The 23551-nt window shown below is 34.4% G+C and overlaps 1 non-coding gene across 1 annotated transcript; it reads right to left on the bottom strand.

Moving 5' to 3' along the window:
* Positions 1 to 1840: 1840 nt before the first annotated feature.
* On the bottom strand, positions 1841 to 1913 carry TRNAV-CAC (transfer RNA valine (anticodon CAC)). Its single transcript has one exon. It is a non-coding gene; the product is annotated as a tRNA-Val (tRNA).
* Between the last annotated feature and the right edge of the window lie 21638 nt (positions 1914 to 23551).

The raw sequence follows: 23551 nt of genomic DNA, 5'->3' as shown, positions 1-23551 counted from the left end.
GCAATCATAAGATAAATCTGTGAAGGATTTATAAACAAGCCCAGAATTTCCAGTTTCAAATCCAGTATTCTGCCCTCTGCCTCAGCCATTTTTTTAAGTTTGCATGTTAGAGGCAGTAGGACTTCTACTGTTTTAGATAACATCAATGAAATACCATAATTGTACTCTTGATTATGTTTAAGATACCAAGAAACTTTAGTCTACATTCATTATTTTTAACTAAAAGTTTCAGTTTGAATATTAATTTTATTTAAATAATGTTCGTAGAAATTTTAGAGAGAAAATTAAAATTACTTTATGTGCAGAATACAGTCTCCATTTGCTTTGACAACTCTTAGTTCATGTATGCAAAATAAGTCTACCTTTTTGTATATAAAATTAAGATGCAATGCCAGGATATCATTGACTGCTTAATTAAAGCAATTAGGATTGTAGTGAATCATGGCACAACTTACCTTAAGAGGTGTGAGCAGACTACGTCGCAGGCTATGATACAGTAAATAGTCATTGAGTTCAAAATACTTCCCACATAATAAAACATAAAGCATATTTGAGTGCTAAAGCTTCATTCATTCTTAACATTGTAGATGCATTTAGAAAAAAAGAAAAACCTTAGAGGTTACCTGCTCTTCAAGACTTGACTTGGTGCACATCATATAGAAGGACTTCCACATGCTGACTTATTACTCAAAACAATGAAGTCCCCAATAGAAGGCATTTCTTTGCTTGGAGTGTCCTTTAATGTACCTGTCTTAGAAACCTTTGGTGGTAGTAGGTAGCTGACTGAGGGTTCAGGGAGATAGACCCTACCTGTGTCTCTATCTTTCTATTAGAGAGCTGTTATTGCCTCTCTCACCTTATCTGAGAAGGGATTAGAAGACTGGTCGCATTGCATTAGCATGGACTTTGAAATGACAACCTCGGAATCAAATTCCAGTCTCAGCATTCATTTCCCTGTAAATTAGGGCAGGGTGCTTAATTTTTCTGAGAGGCAGTTTCAGCAGTGATACAGTTATATCTGCCTCATAAACAGGAGCAGATCCAGATTTTATGGGACCTAAAGCAATACTTTTGGGAGTGCTCTTTAAGGAAAAGGATACAAAATAGGAATGGTTGTGAATATTTATTTAGAATTAACAAAAAAAAGCACAATAGAAATTTGAAGAAGCTGACAAATTCATCATACATTAAAAAAAATTCAACTCTCTATAATTAACTGCCAGACATATCATTTATTGTACTTTGGCTTTGGCTATATATTCTCTGATTATTTCTTTATAACACTTTTAAATTATTATTTTCTTTAGAGAGAATGCTATTCAATATTTCCACTAGCATGGTTGATTATTTTTAAATTAATAATGACAATTTACAAAAGGTTCTTTCAGTTTCACAAATAAGTATTGATTATGTCATGTGGATTTTAAAAATTATTTTGAAGCTTGAGAAACTTCCATTGAGTTTCTTTTGTATATGAGATATTTCAGATATACTTTCTGTAGTATTGCTATAGGTTTGTGTCCTAGAAACATAAGAATTTTATTAAATTTTATTTTACATAATTCTCATTTTTAAATGCATGATGTTTTTGTAGTCATATATATTACCAAGTATATGCCTGACAGAGAGAAATTCTCCTCTGATTTAGGCGCTGATGAGAACTAAATACTCTTCTTACAATTTTATACTTATGACTAAAAGAATATTCTAATAACAACAAAATCTTTTTTTAAAAAAAAAAATATTTATTTATTTGGTTCTTCCAGATCTTAGTTGCTGCACGTGGGCCCCTTAGTTGTGACATGTGAACTGTTAGCTGCAGTATGCATGTGGGATCTATTTCCCTGGCCAGGGATCGAACCTGGGCCCCCTGCATTGTGAGCACAGAGTCCTAGCCACTGCACCACCAGGGAAGTCCCAAATCTTTTGAGCTCTGTCCTTTTCATACCTCTATTATTTACATATTTCTTTTGTTGCGTATCTCGGGACACATTTATATCCCATCGTGATCTGTGGCTGTAAAAGTTTGTGACATGATGATGGGTGACTCAGCACAGGGCCCGTAGGGGTACCCACCATTCCTATACAGTGGATTCAAAATGCCTTGACAGTACATGAAAGGGGTTTCATCTACTAAATACAAAGTTTATGTATCCCCAACTCAACTTCTGCTACCATCTAGCCAAGATGCCTATGGCTGCTTCAGTGTTCCCTGACACAAAAGGAGAGGTGTGACAGAGGGGAAGTTGTTGCTTGAAGAGATTATCAGTCTTAACTAACTGTTAAAATATTTTAATTGTATAAATTTAACATAATTATAGGGCCATATGAAACAACGGCTACTGTCTCACCTTTGAGTCTTTGTGAGCAAATGGCCCTGAAGTGTAAGATTCATTAGGTACGTGGTAAATCTTCTGGTTTAATGTTTACTGAATGTGTAAATTAAAGAGCGTATTCAACTATATATATTTTGATATTATCCCCACAAAAGCTACTGACATATAATGCAATAAAGGAATACCACCTATTTTTCTATTTCAAATTCAGAAATTCTTATGCTAATTAGAAGCAAGGTTCTAGATACAATATTAATAAGATTCTTCTTGGTCCTCATCATGAATAAAGAATTGACCAAATATTTCCAGCTTAATTTTTTAAGTCAGAGAGTAACATTTTATTAAAATACAACCATATACATTTTAATTATAAACCTCAGATTAATAATTGATTAAAATATACAAACATCTTGGTAAAATTAAGCATTTTCTGATTTTTTCTGAAATTTCTTTTGACAATTTTATCATGAAAAAAATAGCCTGTGATCATTTTACATCGTCTAAAGAAAATAATTTAATAAACCTATTAGGGAATTATTGAAGTTTTTATTATCCTGTAATAACTCCTTAATAATGAAAACATTCTCTTCCAAAGAATCTATTATTATTATCATTTTTAGAGGTCTAGCTTTTTCGACTGAAAAAGATACACAACCTAAAAGTTGAGAATTATTTTATTTGACAGACAGAACTGAGGACTTAAGCCAGGAAGATAACTTCTCAGCTCTGAGGGATGCTCTGAAGAGATAAGGAAGGAGACAGGGTATATAGGAGTTTTTGCAACAAAACCAGGCAGTCTGAACAAGACACCAAACGATTACTGTTAATTAAAGAAAAACAGACATCTCAAGTTAATGAATTTAGTGCTTTTCTATGTATGGGAACATGCAAGAGTCTGGGCTCTTTAAAATCATTCCTTTGATATGCACCTCAGCTATCTAGGGCCAGTATCCTGTTCTTTTCCATCCTGAATCCCCTTAGGGTACACAGTCTGGGGCTGCTGCAGTGGCTGATGGCTAATGGCTTGATGGCTGCAACATCCTTTGTTTACTGATATGGTGAGTGACTTTCTATGTAGACAATCCCCTGGGTGATGATTTTGCATGAATTCCAGAAATTCTGTAACATTTTTATCAGCTTCCTGAAATTCTGTATGTTAGAATTTGCCATTTCACTTGATAATCAATTTGAATTCCATTTCCATTATATTTTGTGATATCTAATATATAGAAAAGTTAGACTGGTCAAACAGACAGGGATACACATTATTGTAAAATAGGGACAGCTGATTTGGGGAAGAGTGTATCAGTCTGCTTGGATCACCATGGCAAAATACCAGACTGGGTAGCTTAAACAACAGAAAATATTTTGTCACAGTTTCGAAAGCCAGAAGTCTAAGGTCAAGGTGCAAGCAGAGTTGGTTTCTGGTGAGACCTCTCTTCCTGACTTGTAGATGGACACCTTCTCATTGTGTCCTTACATGGTCTTTTCTCTGTGAATGCATAGAGAGAAAAAGAGAGAGATCTTTGGTGTCTCTTCCTCTTCTTATAAGCACACCAGTCCTAAAGTGTTAGGTCTCTAGCTTTATGACTTCATTTAACCTTAATCTTCTTTAAAAATTCTATCTCCAAATACGGTCACGTTGGGGGTTTATGGCTTCAACATATGAATTTTGAGGGAACACAATTCAATCCATAACCAGGACTAATATAATGAATTCTCAGTTTATTAAAAATATGTTCATATTAATGTTATTTTGCTCTAAACTCTACATAATGAATATTTAGATAATAAATACCCACTGTACTGTAATTTTTCTTTCAACATGTTACATATTCACTCTTTTCTTGTCTGCATGTGTTCTAAAGAGAAGTCCGATGTAATTCTTATCTTTGTTCCTTTATAACCATAATTCTTTTTCTCTTTTTTCAAGATTTTTCTCTTTGTGTTTTTTTTTTGTTTGTTTTTTTTTTTCGGTACGCGGGCCTCTCACTGTTGTGGCCTCTCTTGTTGCAGAGCACAGGCTCCAGACGCGCAGGCTCGGCGGCCATGGCTCACAGGCCCAGCCGCTCCGCGGCATGTGGGATCTTCCCGGACCGGGGCACAAACCCGTGTCCCCTGCATCGGCAGGCGGACTCTCAACCATTGTGCCACCAGGGAAGCCCTCTTTGTTTAGCTTTTTTGCAATTTGATTATGATACACTTAGGTGTATGTTTTTTTGGTATTTATCCTGCTTGATGTTCTCTGAGCTTTCTTGACTTGTAGTTTGGTGTCTGTTACTAATTTTGGAAAGCTCTGTGTCATTATTTCAAACAGTTCATCTGCACCTTCCCTCTTTGTTCTCTTAGTATTTCTATAATGTGTATGTTTTACTTTTGAAATTGTCTTACAGTTCTTGCATGTTCTATTCTTTATTATTTTCATTCTTTCTCTCTTTTCATTTTAGAATGCAAAGTTTCTATTGACATATTTTCAAGCTCACTAATCCTTTTTCAGCTGTGTTCAATCTACTATTGGACCCATCAGAGGCATTTTTCATTTCTGTTGAAGTTTTTTTTCTAGCATTTATTTTTATTCTTTCCATCTCTCTGCTTATAATACCCATCTCTTCTTTCATGGTGTTCACTTTTTCCACTAGAATTCTTCACATATTAATCATAGTTATTTTAAATTCCTTATCTGATAATTTCAAAAGCTGTGTCTTTTCTGAGTCTGGTTCTGATTCTTGCTTTGTCTTTTTAGATTGTGATTTTCTTGCCTGTTGGCATGCCTTGTAATTTATTATTGAAAACTGAGTAATAGCAACTGAGGTAAATAGGCTTTTAGTGTGAGGTTTCATATTAATCTGGCTGGGCATTGGACTGTGCTTAATGATTACTATAGCTGTAGGTGCCGGAGGCTTCAAATTTAAGTGTCCTTGTTCTTGTCTTGCCTGTAGTCTTTGGACTTCCCCATCAGTTGCTCCTCAGTTAGTCTGTGTATTGCAGTTATTTTTTTTTGGCTGTAAGCCACTGTTATTACACAGGAGTTCTTTTGCTGTGGTGGTAAGGTTTGAAGGATGGCAACAATTCTATAATCCTATGATTGCATCTCAGTCTTTTAGGGGGTAGGCCTGTGCACTTAGGCTGTATCCTTCATAGGGATTTCTTAGTTCCCCTTCTGGTAGAGTAGGCCTTCGTAATGGAGAACACTATGGGCATATTTTAATGGTTACCTTTGCCCTGCCCCTGCCAGTGTCATTAGGGACTATTTCTTGGCTGTTCATCTTGAAACCTGGTGAAATCCCTGGATATAAAAGCCTGGAAAATGTGGGAGCCCCTCACAAGCCCCAGGGGTTTCTCACTCTCAAGTCAATGCACATTAGCCTCCAGCAATTCATTAAGAGAATTTCCACTTAAATATTCCTACCAGTTTATGACTCCAGGGCCTTCTCCAATAAACAGATCTCAGCTGTGACTCTGGATTTGCTTGTCTCCAGATTTCAGGACAGCAGTTTGCCCTGTGACCTCAGGACCCTTTTCCTGAGTCCAGGAAAAGTCATGGGTTTTCAGTGAATTTTTTCCCCTCATTTTCTTACTAAAGATAGGAGTAATGACTTCTAATCCCTTTACATAAAAGTTGGAGCTGAAACCAGAACTTATATTGAAATTTTGCTTCTCAAAAAGTTATGCCAACTTATAAATTATAGTGTATTAATTTGTAATAATAATAATGAATATCACTTGAGAACTTAGTTTGCATGAGGCATTGTGCTAAGTACTTATATGTCCTATTTGATAGAAACAATATGCAAAGTGGTTGAAGATACGTAGTTTGGAGCTAGGCTGCCTGGGTTGCTGAATCCAGGCTTTATCACTACTATGGGACCTTAGGGAAGTTACTTTTCTGTACCTCAATTTTATCATCTGTTCATGAGGATAATAATAAGACCTACCTCATAGAGATTCTATGAGGATTTAATGAGGTAACACATGAGCAGTGCCTCGTACATTGTGAGCGCTGTGTGCTTGCTATTATTACCTCATGTAATCACATGATAATCCCCTGAAATGAATATTCTTTTGACAGAGAGGAACAAAGCCACAGATGGTTTAAATTACTTGACTAAGTGCTCTTCAGTAGCCAGTCCAGATTCCTAAACTATACCTATGACTTAGAGATAATATAGAAGAAAAATCCCCCATCCTAATTTTCATAATTGGCCACACAATTTTTGTAACTTAATATAATGCTCCTAGCCTACAGAAATGGGTTAATGCTATTTAGAAATTAATTTTTTATATATGTGTAATCCAGATATTGTAGATTAGTTGTATGAATCTCAGAGCCCAGCCTAATCTGCACAAGTTTTGATCGGTAAAAAGTCTTTGTTGTAAAAAATATGAATCTGAAAGTGTTCCGATTGGGGCTCCTGCAGTGTCCCAATACTTTACCTCATCTGGTTAAATATTTGTTTTTTATAAGACCACTCATCAAATATTGAAATGATGGATAGCAAGATCATGCAGGGTTTACTGAGGGCTAGGCAATCTCAAGTCCCTCCATGTGTTCCTATTCAGTTCCCCAGGGAACCAAAATATTTATCGTTTTCATCTGATTCATCTCTTTTAGTTTGGAACTTTCCTTCCCATTGTTTTATTCTATTTGGGTACCTGTGCTTCAAATCAAGCAAGTGTGTTTTTTTTAAAACCTCAGCTTGTACTGGCACTGGGAGTACCAGGCAATCACCAACATGATGAACAGATTGTAGGAATAATCAGTATTTACAGCATACGCAACTTCCAGCTTTCATATGCCTTTGTCATTATTGGCACAAGATGCCTCTCCACAAAGTTTTGTGCTTGCTGGTGGATTTTAGAGGTTGTTCTGCTTTCCCAAGTCTAACAGAAAACTGCAAAACATGGTTTTCATTCTCAGGCAAACCATAAAACCTACAGTAAAAAAGAACAAAACTGCCTAACTCTTCTGAGAGGGATTCCCACTTGGTGAATCTTTAAAAGCTCGTAAATCCAGAAGTATATTTATTGCCTTTGATGCAGTTCTCTTCCAGGAGACTCCCCACCTTCCTCAGTCTCTTAAGTTCTGTATTACCCTTCTTAGATATACTGCACCCCAGTAGGATTTCCCTGAACTTTGGTAAAATCCCCACATACTAATAGGTCTTTCATTCCAATGGATATTCAGACCTCCTTCCCAAGCATTCGATTCCTTAGAATTTGGCCCCCGAATCCATTATTGTTTCAATATGTCTCATAATAACTTGAAGGAGACACAGTACTTAAACAGTTTTGACTTGCTGCTTTTTTTTTTTCTTTCCATAAAGCATTACTCACATTCAAAAGAGGAAAAAAAAAAAAAAAAAAAAAACTAGTTTAAGTAAAAATGAGATACTGTGCTATGTGTCTGTGGGGGGTGGGGGGTGGGAGAGGGGTGCACATGCTTTCAAGTGTGTATGTACCAAATGGGATATTTTGACTGAGAAGAGGGATGAGGCTTTTATTTTCTTGGTGTGTTAAGTTAGGTGCCATCTTTCTCTTAGTAAATAAGTTTAAAATTAAACCAAGAATTTTGTTAAAGCCAATATGTCCCAGAAGGTAGCACATTATCCCTGTATATACATTCGAAGTCAATTAATTTGTATAGTGAAGCTTGGAACCCCCTCAGCGAGTAAAGGGTCTTAAATACTTATCTAGTTAAGGTCAAAACATGTAAAAGGAAATAAAAACGTTTGCTATGGACAAAGGCGGGTGGTCAATATGGGTGGAGTTGATGGATATCTCATTGAAGATAAGATTGAACCCAGAATGTTATAAAGGAAGGGGAAATACTGGGAGTGATGTGGATTCAGAAATAGGACTTTTTTTTAAACTGAAGTATAATTAACTTATAACATTTTATTAGTTTCAGCTGTACAACATAGTGATTCAATATCTTTATGCACTACAAAATGATCAACATGATAAGTCTGGTTACCATATGTCACAATACAAAGTTATTACAATTATTGACAATATTTTCTACACTGTACATTAGATCCCCATGACTTATTTATTTCATAACTGGAAGTTTGTACCTCTTAATCCCCTTTACCTACTTTTCCCATCTCCTCATCCCCTTCCACTCTGCCAACCACTAGTTTGTTCTCTGTATCAATGGGTCTGTTTCTATTTTGTTATGTTTGTTCATTTCTTTTGTTTTTTATATTCCACATTAAAGTGAAATAATATGGTATCTGTATTTATCTGTCTATCTTATTTCACTTAGCAAATACCCTCTACGTCTATCCATGTTATCATAGATGACAAGATTTCATTTATTTTTACGGTTGAGTATTATTCCATTGTAAATATATATATCTATATTTGGCTATTGTAAATAATGCTTCACTGAATACTGGGGTGCTATAGCAAAGATAAACAAATGAGACTACATCAAGCTATAAAGCTTTTGCACAGCAAAGGAAACCATCAACAAAAAGAAAAGACAACCTAGTGGGAGAAGATATTTGCAAACAATATACCAGCATACCTCATTTTATTGCTCTTCACAGATACTGCATTTTTTTTTACAAATTGAAGCTTTGTGGCAACCCTGTGTGAAATAAATCTGTTGGCACAATTTTTTCCAAAAGTATTTGCTTATCTTGTGTCTCTCTGTTACATCTTGGTGATTCTTACAATATTTCCAACTTTTTCATTATTGTTATAGTTGTTTTGGTGATCTGTAATCAGTCACCTTTGATGTTACTACTATGACTTGCTGAAGGTTCTAACGATGGTTGGCATCTTTTAGCAATAATTTTTTTTTTAAATTAAGGTACGTACCTTTTTTTTTTTAGAAATAATGCTATTACATGCTTAATAGACTACTGTATAGTATAAATACAACTTTTATATGCACTGGGAAACTAAAAAATTCACATGACTCACTTTACTGCTATATTTGCTTTATCGCAGTGGTCTGGAACCCAACCCTCAATATTTCTGAGGTATGCCTGTATCTGATAAGGAGCTTAAGTCCAAAGTATATGAAGAATTCATACAGTCCAGTATCAAAATAAACCAAAGAACCTGCTGAAAAATGAGCAGGCATCCTGAATAGATATTTTTCCAAAGAAGATACACAGATGAGTAACAGGTACTTGAAAAAGTGCTCAACATCACTCATCATCAGGGAAATACAAATCAAAACCACAATGAGATATCACCTAACACCAGTCAGAATAGTTGTTATCAAAAAGACAAGAAGCGACAAGGATTGGTGAGGGTGTGGAGAAAAGGGAAACCTTATACGCTGTCAGTGGGAATGTCAGTTGGTACAACCACTATGGAAAACAGTATAGGAAGCTCCTCAAAAAATTAAAATAGAACTACCATACAGTCTAGCAATTCCACTTCTGGATGTTCATCTGAAGAAAACAAAAACTCTAATTTGAAAAGATATATACATCCCAGTGTTCATTGCAGCATTATGACTTAAGCGCCTGAGTTTTTTGTTGTTGTTGTTGTTACTATAAAAAAGACTGCAGCTGGTTCTAGAACCCATGCTGAACTGGTTACCATGAGTGTGTGTGTGTGCGCGTGTGTGTGTGTAAATTAAAAGAATAGTCAGTTACACAGTGGGGCCTTTTTAGAATCTCAACTGATGGTGATGATGGCTGCAAATATTCCTCAGTATTTAATGGTATTTACCTTGAGTTATCAATTCATTGTTATTGAATTTGTTGAGCACTTGAAAGCTCCATTATGATTTTTTTCAAACTATGTGAAGATGGGTATTTCAGAAAAATATACATTGTGGGATAATCAACCAGGAGAGAAGCCTGGAGTCATTGAAAATTGAGGTTTTAATGAAGAGGTAATATTAGTTTTATTCCTGAGGTTATGAAGCCAATTCAAACCAGCTGTACGCTGGAAATGTATGAAACTATAATCAAAAAAGCCATGACAAGAAAAAATAAGTTGAGTATTGTAGATGTCACATTTATCTTTGCTCTTGCTGACTTCTAGCAACTTAGAAAATCCATTAGGTGAGTTTTCTTATATAAGTTCACTGACACCACTGTCATAATCAGTGACAACTGGACAATTCATTCTTTCCTCATTGATGTCTGAAAGTAATTCCTTTTTCTAGACGAGATTATAATTCACAGAAAAGCATATCAATCATCTACTGTCTTAGACTGTATTGTCAAGGTATCAGTTTTCACATCAACCAGACTTGAATTTTAATCAATGTACTAGTTCAGCAACATTGGATATGTTTTTCAGCCTTTCTGATATGCCTGTTTTTTTGTCTATATACAAAGAATATAGTGGGATAAAAATTTTTAGAATGCAAAGGTCATGAATATTGAGCAATGAGCAAATTGTGGTGCAATGAGTGGTGTTTGCTGCGATTTAACCTACTGGCCTCTCTCTTCTTGTCAACATTATTCCCAAGGGTATTGTCTTGGCTACATATTAGTTCCACATTATAGGTTGTTGGAATTTTATACATTGAAATAGGGCACCTGGAAGATTTGTTTGTTTGTTTATGAAAAGAGGTAAATCTTTTCATTCTAGAGTTTTTCTAACATTCTGTAATAGTACTATTAGCATTAACTCCACACAAAATTGTCTTAACTTATACATCTTTTAAGTCCTACTTAATTTTCTGCTGTATTATTTAGAAGATGTTGAACCTGGCTTTATTGAATGTCAATTCAATGTAAGCTGGCGAGAACTGCCAAGTCATCTGATGTTAGGAAGCATATAATACAAATTTAACATAAAGCCATACAATTTGTATAGGTAACTAGATTTAAAACATAGAATCAGCTGTGATGTTTCATATCATAATCAGCATATGAAACAGTGAATTAGCTGATGCATTACTTTGAGCTATCATATTTAATGAGAATTATTTTTCATAAAGTTTGTAGCTGTGAAGAAAATTAATAAGGTTTTGAATAATGAATTCTTTTACATTTGGTAGTATTATTTTACTAATTGAGCTTTTTTTCTTTGCTCACTGAGGTTGATTTCTTAAATGCAGAAACTTAAGCGATACATACATTTTTTGTACAAGATACTGATATTTATTTACTCCACTAGTACTTAATAAATATTAGCTTAGTACATAGCAAACCTACTAGACATTGGTTGATGATATAGAAAGATAATAAGACAAGTTGTATATTAATTAGCTATATGAAAGTGACTGTGAACATGGAAGTGGCCAATTTTGGACTGAGGATGGACTGAGGAATTTATGAATTTTAAACTTGCATAATCCTATAGTGGAATCATGACATATGGACTTAATTAGATTTAGCTACGTATATTAAAAATACTGAGGCATAAATGAGACAGTTTATTTTTGTTATACCTAAAATATTGTTGGTCAGGGGCTGCTGTGGTAGCCCCTAGTATCATCAGGGAACAAGGCTTTTTTCTTTCTGTTCTTTGATCATAAATTATTCATAGCTTCATTTATCAAAATTATTGTATCAGAAGGGCACCAAGTCAAAGGCCACAGGCCAGATCCACTCTGTCAAATTCTGCATATAATGTTGTGTTGGAGCACAGCCACCCCCATTTATTATGTGTTGTCTAAGGCTACTTTCATGATACAAATGGCAGGATTGCATAGTTGTGGCAGAGACTATAGTCCTACAAAGCCAGACATTTGCTATCTGGCGCTTTATAAAAAATAGTTTGCTGATTCATGATCTAAGACAGTGCTATCTATTAGAAAGAGTGTAATGTGAGCCACATATATAGTTTAAATTTTCTAGAAGCCACATTAAAAAAGTAAAAATGAACAAGCAAAATTCATTTTAATAATGTAATTCTTAAATCCTTTATATCAAAAAATATCATTTCACCTTGTAATACATTTAGAAAATAATAATACATTTTACTTTTTTTTCTCTAAATCTTTGATATTTAGAGTATATTTCAATTTGAACTGCTCATACTTCAAGTACTCAATGGCCGTATGTTTCAAGTGGCTATCATGTTGGACAGAACAGGACAGATATATCAAAATGAGTACATCCATATCCTTTGCTTTCTTCATAGGAAGAAGAAAGAGAAGTTTTGAGAGGAACAAATAGGATAAATATAAAACAAATAGCAATATTATATATATATAAGGACACACTTGTATCAATATTTACAATAAAGGTACATAAGTTAAAGATCTCCATTAAAAGGCAGAGGTCATCCAATGGATAAAAAGCAAGAAAAAATGATATGCTGCCATAAAGAAAGTGATTTTAAGTATAAACATGCAGATTTAAAAGTAACATGCAGGTTAAAAGTAAAAGAAGAGAAAAAGATATACTATGCTAACACTAGTCAAAGAAGACTGGGATGATTACATTAATATCAGCCAAAATAGACTTCATTGCAAAAATATTACCAGGTGTAAAGAGGCTTATTTAGTAGTGATTAATGAGTTAATTCATTGTGGGAACATGATAATTATAAATGCTTTGGTATCTTATCCCAGAGCTTTTACTTCACTGACATTTATAGAACATTCCACCTAATAACAACAGAACACAAATTGTTTTCAAGTATACAAAAGTAAATTTACCATATGGACCATTTTCTAAACCATAAAGCAAATTTAAATAAAGTTCCATGGAATCAAATCACAGAAAGCATGTTTTAAGACAATTTGGCAATAATTAGAAATAAATATCAGAAATAAATTTGAAAAATCATCAAATATTTGAAAACCTAAATAATAGACTTTTAAAATGATAGGTCAGAAAAGCAATCAAAAATGATGATTAGAAAATAAAATGCAAATACAACATACCAAAATTTGTGAGATATAGATAAAGTACTGCATTGAGGAAAATTTATAGCATTGGATGCCTTTATTATAAAAGAAAAGGATCTCAAATTAATTTTCTTCCATTCTAAAAACGTTTTAAAAATATCAAATTAAGTCCTAAGTAAGCAGCAGAAAATAAATAGTAGAGGTTAGTATGAAAATAGAAAACAGAAAAATAATAAGTAAATCAATGAAACCAAAAGTGTGTCCTTCCAGACAGGAATTTAAATTGATAAACCTATAACCAGAGTAGGAAAAATAAGAGAAAAGACACATATTACTAATATAAGGAATGAGAGAGGTGAAGATGCTGCTAATTCTACTAGAATTAAAAATATACTAATGGAATATTGTCAATAACTCAATGCCAACAAATTTTACAACTTGTATAAAATGGACATTTCTTCAAAAATGACAAACCCAAAGCTCAGTAAACAATAGATTAGCTGAATAAATTTCTCTATATTTGTGGTTGAAAAGGTAGGTCCAGATAGCTTCATTGGTGACATCTATGACATTTTAAAGAAGAATTAATATCAATTCTATAGAAACGCTTCTAGAAAATTGAAGAGGTAGAAATACTTTCCAACTCCTTCTGTAAAATCAGCATTACTCTAATAATCAACAAAAGGTAAACTTTTCCACAATGGCACTGGATCAATTTGAGATAGATAGATAGATAGATAGATAGATAGATAGATACATACATACATACATACATACATATATGCACTTTGATCCATATCTGTAACATATGCAAAAACTAGTCAGTATAGGCCTAATGGAAAAGAGAAAACTGTCAGACTTCTGGAAGATTATATAGGGGGATATTTTCATGATATTACTAAGGCAAAGATCCCTTTGATACAATATCATAAGCATGATCTCTCAAAAATTTATAAATTGGATTCATCAAAATTAATAATATATGCTGTTCAAAAGACACTATTAGAAGAATCAAATGACAAGCCAGAGACTGGAAATAATTACTTGTAGGTCACATGTCTGACCAAAGGACTTATCTTTGGGCTGTATAGAGAATTCTCAAAACTTAAAAAAGATTACTAAAAAAAGAAATATTTAAACATACATATTATAGAAGAAGATATGTGGCTATTAAATAAGCACATAATAATGTATGCAACAGTATTAGTCCTTAAGGAAATGCAAAATAAAACTATGATAAGGTATTACAACACACTTAATAGATTGTCTAAGACTGAAAAAGACTGACTGTATGGAGGTCAGGAGGATGTGAAGGAACCAGAACTCTCATGCAATGCTGGTGGAATGTACATGGTACAAGTACTTAGAAAAGGCTTTGAATATTTTATTAAAGGTTATACATACACCTTCCATACTACCCAACAATTTCACGCCTAAATATTTACCGAAAGGAAATCAAGGCATATATTTACATAAATATTTGTATACAAAATTTATAGCATCTGTATTTGCCAAAAAATGGATACAACAAATGTCTGTCTGTAGATGAATTGACAGATTGTGGTATGGCCATACTTGAAGTACTGTATTACTGAAGAATAAAAAGGAATAAACTATCAGTATATACTAAAGATGGATAAAAACTAAAGATGGATAAAACTCAAAACTTATTGATTGAAAGAAATCAGATCCCCCCAAATCCATCCTATATGATTGTGTAAAAACTTTATAAAATTCAAATATATTGACAGAAAACAGAAAGAAGATCAGCACTTACCTTGGGATGAGGGTGTGAGGAAAGACAGAAATTATTTTATGAGAAAGAAGTCATGAGAAAGAAGTCATGAGAAAGAAGTTAAGAGTGATGGATATATTACTTGCCTTGATCGTGATGGTGCCTTCAGGAATGTGTGTGTGTGTGTGTGTGTGCGCGCGCGCGTGTGTGTGTGTGTTTGTGTGTGAAACATTACGTCGTCCAATAGAACTGTTGAAAAAATATACAATATATTTCACCTCCCATTCTAAATGAAATGCATTTAAATGTAAAAGTGATATAAGTTAATGCCAGATAACCAAATGTACGTATTCACGGACCGGCTGAAAAAATTGGTTTGTTCTTGCTGTTGTTGTCGCCATTGTTTTTGTGTTTTTACAAATCATAGAAAATAGCTAGCTGGCTATATAGATGCTATGGTCTGAATTGTGTTGCCCCCAAATTCATTTAATGAAGCGCTAACCCCCAAGGTGACTCTATCAGGAGATGGGAGTCTTTAGGAGGTATTTGAGGTTAAATGAATCCATAAAGATAAGGCTTTAATCACAGTAGGACTGTGATCTTATAAAAAGAAAATAAATATTTCTTTCCCTTTCCCTTTCTTATTTTCTCTCTCTCTCTTCAACATATGAAGACATTGTGAGAAGGTGTCCATTGGCAAGCTGGGAAAAGAGCTCTCACCAGAACCCAGCCATGCTGACACTCTGATCTCCAATTTGCAGCCTTCAGAACTGTAAGAAAATTACATTTCTGTTGTTTAAGCAGCCTAGTCTATGGTATTTTGTTATGACAATCCAAGCTTATTAAACAGAAACATGTAAGTGTAGAGACCACTGTCTCTATAAGCCTGCAAATTAAGTTTTATAATGATTGTCAAATTTGAGTTAATATCTACAACAGAAAAGAATATTTAAAATTTAATTTGAGCACAATTTTATATCAAAGAGTAGAGATTAATCATCAATTGTCTTTTATTAATTTAGCATAGATGAGTATATATTACCTGAAATTTATTAATCATTAAATATTTATATAATTTATTAAAATATGGTTTTGAACATCTGGTGAAGCATGCACGGTTGACTCACTCAGTTATTAAGGATTTCAGATGCCCTTCTTCCTCTCACTTCGATACAGAAGACAGAAAATCTATATACTTGCTTTCCTAGCCTCTCTTGAACCTATGAGTTTCTTGGAAGCAGTTCTGTCCAATTCAACATGACAGTTTGGGGAAGTTTCTGAAAAGTGTTTGGCTTTATCTGATAAAAAGAAAAGAAAAAGTTTGTCTCCAGATCTCTCAGTTCGTTTGGCTTTGAATGCAAATACAGTGTTTACTGCCAGTAAGGCTATTTTGCAATAATGAAGGAAATTGGGCAACTGAATGAACTTCAGTGCACACTTGCCTCTATGCATCTTGTTCTATGTAAAAAAATCAAATATTTAAGCCATTGAAAGTTAAGTATTCTGTTTAATACAGCCAAACATTCTTAATCAATAAGCCCAGTGCATATTAAAATAATTGCTTGGCACCACAGTGACAGAAATGGAAAGTGTTGATTTTGATTCTGAACACTTCAGAGTCTCCTGAGGATGATAAGCAAGTAAAGAAATGCTTGGAGAGAGTTTCTTCTGTAAGATGAAGGCATGGTGCTAAGGCATCAATCAGAAGACCATTATTCAGTGAGAGAAGGGTAGAGAAGGCTTCCTGGATATGGTAGCTTGGCAGGAAGAGTATCATTTAGCCAGATAAAAAATGGAAGGGCATTCTAGCCTCAAGAAAGAACTGTCCATCTACGTTGTTTAATTCTTCTTTCAAAATGTACCTTTTAAGCCATCCTCTTCTTTCTATTCCTGCCTTACCTGCCCTAGTTCAGATCACAGCCTGACCTACTTGATTATCCTCTTTTCTTCCCTTCTGTACTCACCCCCACCCCAAATCCATTTCTTACTAGCAGCTAGAGATATGTCTTTAAGAGAAAAGAGATCATGTTACTCCACTACTTTAAATCTTGCAGTAGACACTATCTCCCTTAAAATAAAATGTTTGTAAGTTATTCTATATAATAAATGTCTAAAAAGTATGAAGGCAAGTTAGAAAAATAAAGCAAATTGGGCAACCAAGTAATATCAGACTCTTAGAATTAAACCTGGATTATCTGAAGTGACGAATACATCAACTATAATACACAAACAAAACACATCTTTTAATACTTTTTACACAACTAACATCTTGACTGTAAGACTTATTCATTTTTTGGGGGGAAATGTTTCCAGTGAAAAAAGAGGGGGTAGAAAAAGAAAGAAAACATTGCTGAACCAGTTGCCCTGAATGGCATTAAGCTCTCAGTGTGTACAGTGAGTGAAAATGAATCTGACATACTTTATTACAAAATCAGTGAAATAGCTTCATGCAGGTTAGCAGGAAAACCTGGCTTGTATGCCGACATTGCTGAAAGCATTTATATGAAGGAAAAGCCAAGTACTCCCTGGTGTTAATACACACCATGATCTATTGTTGGAACAAGAGTCTGAGCTGTAAGCCTTTGGGAACATAGGGAACAAAATCTTTTACCCATGACTTTATGCAGATGCTTTGTTTTTGCAAAACCTTTTTCACTTTTGCCTCTAGAAAGGTACTGAGATTTTCACACAGTGCAAAATGACTAAAACAATATATCACAGAGGAATGTGTATAGTATTTAGATGAGTCAAATAGGTTGGTTCAGGACAATGATGACTCTTACAATACTGTATTGGCTTAACTTGAATTCAAGGGTCTGGGGTCAAGAATCAAGTTACAAAGTAATGTTCTTGGTTTTCTGATGGATGGAACTGTAACAAATGGGGTTGGGAAGTGGAACAGGGACAGAACAGTTATGAGAAAATTAAGAGACCTTGAAGTTATTAGCTGGAGACCTTAGTATGGCAGGTCATACATTACCAGAGAAAGTACCCAGACTCCTTTAATTTTATGTTACCAAGAATGTGCTGTAGTTATAATGTGTATTGCTGTATATTTCTTCATCTCACTTTAAGAGCAATTTTGTGCTGGGTACAATGCTACGTCCTAGGGTTTTCTTGATGCATAGCACTCAGTCATTCTTTCCTTAGAAACTTCTTGGTCCAGTTTGTGAAAGGAGACATTTGAGCAATGAATAACAAGTGCTCATCACTCAGTAGTTCAGGTTGTGCTGCATTTGGCTGAAGAAAGGATCATTAATTGTTTTCCTTAAGGAAATTAGAGGAGGCTCCATGGAGGTGGTACATGTAAGACAAACAAATATTGTGATAAAAGTTTGAAATAATTTTATCTTCACGTGTAGCAAATGGGAAGTTAATAAGAATGTGAAGAGAAATAATATTGCTATTTGTAGGCTTTTGGTGTACTATCTTTTCTTCATATTAAATAACATTTCATTTATACAGAGTTTTATTTGTTGAATTAACTCATCTTCCAAAGCTTACATGCCACATGGTCCAGATATCTTCTCATTTTTACATTCATTTCTCATTTGCAATTAACGTATGATTTAAACATCATGCACTCATAATCAAATGTCTTTCATTAGTTCAGTAGAAAAAAGCAACTTTAAGAAATTAACATGTAGTCTACTATGTCTCCTTTGTATTTAGCTTAAATATTTATATGTTTAGCATAAATATGTATATATTTCACAATATAGCACTCTCTGAATTCATATCTACTGTTCCTGCTCTCACACTGCTTACTAGATGACTTGCATTTTGTTATTGGTCTGTTTTTCCTTTCCGCTGCTTAAAACACTTGAACAAATTAGTTATTTGCATGTAGTGTTTTTGTATGAATAAATCAAGGAAGAAAAACTAAACCTATACTTTGTAGAAATGAAATCATTACACTGGGCCCTGTATTACTTCTGAGTCTAGTTAGACATATTCAGTCACGGCACTGCCTGACACCTCTTTCTACTGTCACAGAGTAAGGTCTGTGACTGATGATGTATAACTCATGAAGAAAGGTGGCAAAATTGATGGGAATGGAAATTCAGAACGGCCAAATTTTGATTCAGGCTCCTAGAATTAGGCAACCATGCTGATCAGTTCCCAATATTACTGGCGAGGTTACAGACATGGCCAAATGTTGTTAAATTCATAAGACATCAATTTAATGAAACTACAGTCCTGCAGTCACCAGTGAGCATTTGTTTCCCATAGGACACAGAAAATAAGCAATCTTTCAGACCCAATCTTTCAAGTATGGAGATGAGAGGAAATCAGCTGTGTGGAGCAATTCAAAATGAATAAAGAGACTATATTTTAAAGTGAAATAAAGTGGCTTCAGCCATGGTCACTTGTGTCAAATTCAATCTTTTAACTGCAAATTTGATTGGTATGATGTTTCGGGATAGAGTTGCAGATGGGGTGATGAGGTCTTCAGAGTCATTATAGAACTGAGAATTGAGACAAGTTTCTTCTTGTAAGACATGGAAATCACAAACCTTATTTTTAGGTTGGTGAGGTTAAAATGAGAAAAAAATATATGAAAGATCTGAAGCATAGTAGAGTGCTAAATAAAAGGCAGTTTCCTCTCTTTCACTCAAGATTCCTTAGCAGTAATTGGGAACAAGTTATTCTTAGGAACTCTGGAGCAATTCACTAACTTTTGCCTGTTTAAATAATAGAAAGGAAATCCACCATAAGTAATTGGGGGAGAACTATATGATAGAATTTCCATCAGTCAAAGTAATTTTGCACTGCTGATAACCAAAATGGAGTCTGTGGTTTATACAGTGAAAGGTAAGAAATCGTCTGTTTTAAAGTTTCTAAATAGGTAAAAAGATGAGAGTGAAAGTTCTGGTCCAGATAGTGATGATTGTTGGTGTAAAAATGTGCATTTCCATAAGTGAGGAAATGGAGATATTCTGTAGGCAGAAAGAAAGCCTCTAGTAGAGTTAGATGAAATCAGAGAAATTGTTAAGGACCAAAGGAACTTTCATAAAGGAGTTGCATCAAACATGATAATTGACAGTGAAACACCTTCTCCAAATCATCTAAACACTCAAGAAGATTAACAGGATAAAAAAGTTCCCAGAGTTTCAATGGCGGAGAAGCAGAAGGTTTAGTTCAATGTAATTCAAAAAGCATGTATTAAATATTTATCAAATGGCAAATACTGTACCGAGCATGAAATAGTCATAAGACATTTTTAGTCCCTGTCCTATAGAAGCTCATGTTTCAGTAAAGAGGAAAGCAAGTTGGCAAATATTTCTTATGCCATCTTATTTTAAGTTTGTTAAGTGAAACCCCCAACTTTAAGCTCCATGGGGCTAGAGATTTTTGATGTTTTAATTTTGTGTTGATTGTTTTATCTTGACTGATAAATCTGCAATACCTCAATTTATACCTCACTTTATATAATTGGTACATATTAGGTATTAAATAAACTTTATTGAATGACTGAATAATCAAATTAAAAAGGAAACATTCTGTTTAAATGGAAATAATTTTGATTTCCTATGGAAAACCTCTCCAAACTTCACACCATCAACCCTATTAGTAAAGATAGGCACACAAACATCCCCATCATAGGTATATGAATCTTTGTATGCAGGTACTGCTATGCTGATCTATTAAGAACATAGAGAATAGAGAATAAAAAAAATAAAGATGAAAATAAGATAAAAATAAATAGGAATAGAAGTTTTAATATTTTTCTTCCCATTCACTTATAAAATGTGTGTGTGTGTCCCCTGAGGTTCATGAAATCAGTTTGTTTTATTTTGTTTTGTTGTGAAGGAACAAAGTAAAAATGTTATCTGACATGTATATGACCCAGTGTAAATTTAGGGCGATCTACACTTTTTTATGTCTATAATCCTAAAAGTGAGAACTAGAGGAAGACACGCTGTATAACTGGTAAAACTGAGTAAACAATCTGCTATATTTCATTTGGGCAGAGTCAGTCATGAAAAGAACATATGAAATGACAGTTATAATGGTATTGAGTGGATCCTTGAATGAATTAATTCCTGATCTGTAGGTAAAGAAAGATCCTTTCTGAAGATAATAGAAAAAAGTTTCCTGGCAAAATATATTCAATTGTATAACCTTTAAATGTACTTAAACAGTTCTCTCTTTTACTACAAATTTCTCAGAGCCCAATTAAGTAACTACTATGAAGACAATACAGGAAATGAAAAAATGCATTTCAAAATTAGTGGAACTTTATTAGCTAACATAAAATGATTCTTGATTAGGTTTCAACTTTTATTGAAGTTTTCTGTAGAAAAAAAAAAAATCTGGTTTACTTGTTTCACGATTCTTTCCAAGGTGATGTGATTGATGGAATGTGGCCAACATAACCCAGGTAAATTGAAACAAGTTACCTGAATGTAGATAAAAGTTGCCAGAAAGTATGTAGTTACTACACACCAATTAACAGCTCTGTGATAAAGGTCAGGAAACCCTGCCCTTTGAAGTCCCCTAAAAGAAAGCTACTGCTTATACTACCACTTGATGGCTTGAAGGTCCTCTATGAAAAGCTCTCCTTACTAATTTATTGGCATTGTTTGATCCCAGTGGTCTCTGTCATCTGTTCTGGAGATCCTGTTTGCCTTTAATTATGTGTAGTGGTTATCATAGTACATTTAGGAATGGTTTTCATCAAGGTCTAAAAGTGGGCTGGCTGAAGTGATAGTAGAACTTGGAAGTCAATGTTGAATTCTTCCTAAAAGAGGGCACTCAAAATGTCCAGGGACAAGTAACAGGAAGCTAGCCCAGCATATTGCGAGTGTTCCCTGCATGAGTCTGATATATCAATTTCCTGCGTCTACCATCACTCTCAGGCCTGGCTGAATTTATTCCAAGGCATTATGATACTGCTGCACATTAGTAAATTTGGTCTTGGGCATCTGTGGCGATAGAACAGGTGGAATTTCCCATATGGATCAAAAGACCCAAAGATGGCTATCCATAACATCCTGTTTTACTTCTGACAGTGGTATTGTCTTAAGCCACACATGGTAGCCCTAGTACTGGCAAGATTCCACCACCTTTATCATGAATAATAACCTTAGGAGAATAGTATCATTACAACAATTTTATAAAACTCCCATTACTGAGGTTTATAAGCTTAAATTAAGTCATACGTACAGCTTTGAGCAACCACTGTGGCCAAGGAGATACAATGTTCCAATTAGCAAGATACTCTTTCTAAAACCAAATGTGTAGAAGTTGTTAAATATACCCAAACCAGGGGCTTCCCTGGTGGCGCAGTGGTTGAGAGTCCGCCTGCCGATGCAGGGGACGCGGGTTCGTGCCCCGGTCCGGGAGGATCCCACGTGCCGCGGAGCGGCTGGGCCCGTGAGCCATGGCCGCTGAGCCTGCGCGTCCGGAGCCTGTGCTCCGCAATGGGAGAGGCCACAACTGTGAGAGGCCCACATACCGCAAAAAAAAAAAAAAAAAAAAAAAAAAAAAAAAAAAACCAGATGTGCTATTTGATTCAGGGAGGGCTGTTCCCAATTGCAATATCATTTTTATCTGAAGTCAAAATAGATGATGGATAATTAAAATTATCTCTATAAAGTAAAATCCTAGGACATTTCTCTCTTCAGGGAACTGTCATTTGAATGGCACCCACTTTCATTATAATAACACTCTTCCTGGGGAAGATATCTTGACATAGGCTGCTCTGTGCCAGGGTGAACCTTTTCTTATGGAAGAGTCTTTCTAAATGTTCCCTTACAAAATTTGTCATGTATCTAACAACTATCTTAAAACACACCTGTTTTACAAATGCAGTGACTGTTTCATTTTATAGATTTAGCATTTTCATCATTTTATAAAGTCTAATGCTTGATATACTTAAGAAACTGAGTTGAGACTCTACCATTAGGCATAAAATTTATGAACGCCTAGTAGAAATTTTTTTTTTCTACCTGTGTCATTTTTCCTCAAAGGCCATCCTTTTGAGCTGGGAATTAGCAAATCATTCATGTTTTATGGAAGTTTATGCTTCTGGAATTCAGAAATCGCAGCAGTTAGAGATGAAAAGACCTTTAAAATGACCAGTACATCAAGCTTATGCCCTCCTGTGAAAGCAGGAGACAGAGAGTGAAAGAGACAGAGACTGTTACTGATCTTTATTCTAAGAAAATCTCTATACTATTAAACTTCTAATGTTGTGTTGAAATATAAATTTATTTCCAATTGCTGATAAAGACAAAGTTTTCAAACACTTTTAACTGAAAAATATTTGCATTCTTACCATGGTGTTTTGATTTGATTTGATTTTGATTTTTTTTTAATTGATATATAGTTGATTCACAACATTGTGTTAGCTTCAGGAGTACAGCAGAGTGATTCAGTTATATAGATGTATGTGTATGTGTGTAGTTTTCAGATTCTTTTCCCTTACAGGTTATTACAAAATATTGATTATAGTTCCCTGTGCTATATAGCAGGTTCTGGTTATTTATCTATTTTATATATAGTAGTGTGTATCTTTTCATCCCAAACTCCTAACTTACCCCCCTTTCCCCTTTGGTAACCGTAAGTTTGTTTTCAGTGTTTGTGTGTCTATTTCTGTTTTGTAAATAAGTTCAGTTGTGTAGTTTTTTTTAGATTCCACATATAAGTGATATTATATGATATTTGTCTTTCTCTGTCTGGCTTACTTAGTATGAT

The sequence above is a fragment of the Globicephala melas genome, chromosome 6 (assembly GCF_963455315.2).
Source record: "Globicephala melas chromosome 6, mGloMel1.2, whole genome shotgun sequence".
Lineage (NCBI taxonomy): Eukaryota > Metazoa > Chordata > Mammalia > Artiodactyla > Delphinidae > Globicephala > Globicephala melas.
The sequence above is the reverse complement of the archived record's forward strand: the minus strand, read 5'-3'. Positions and strand labels throughout refer to the sequence as shown.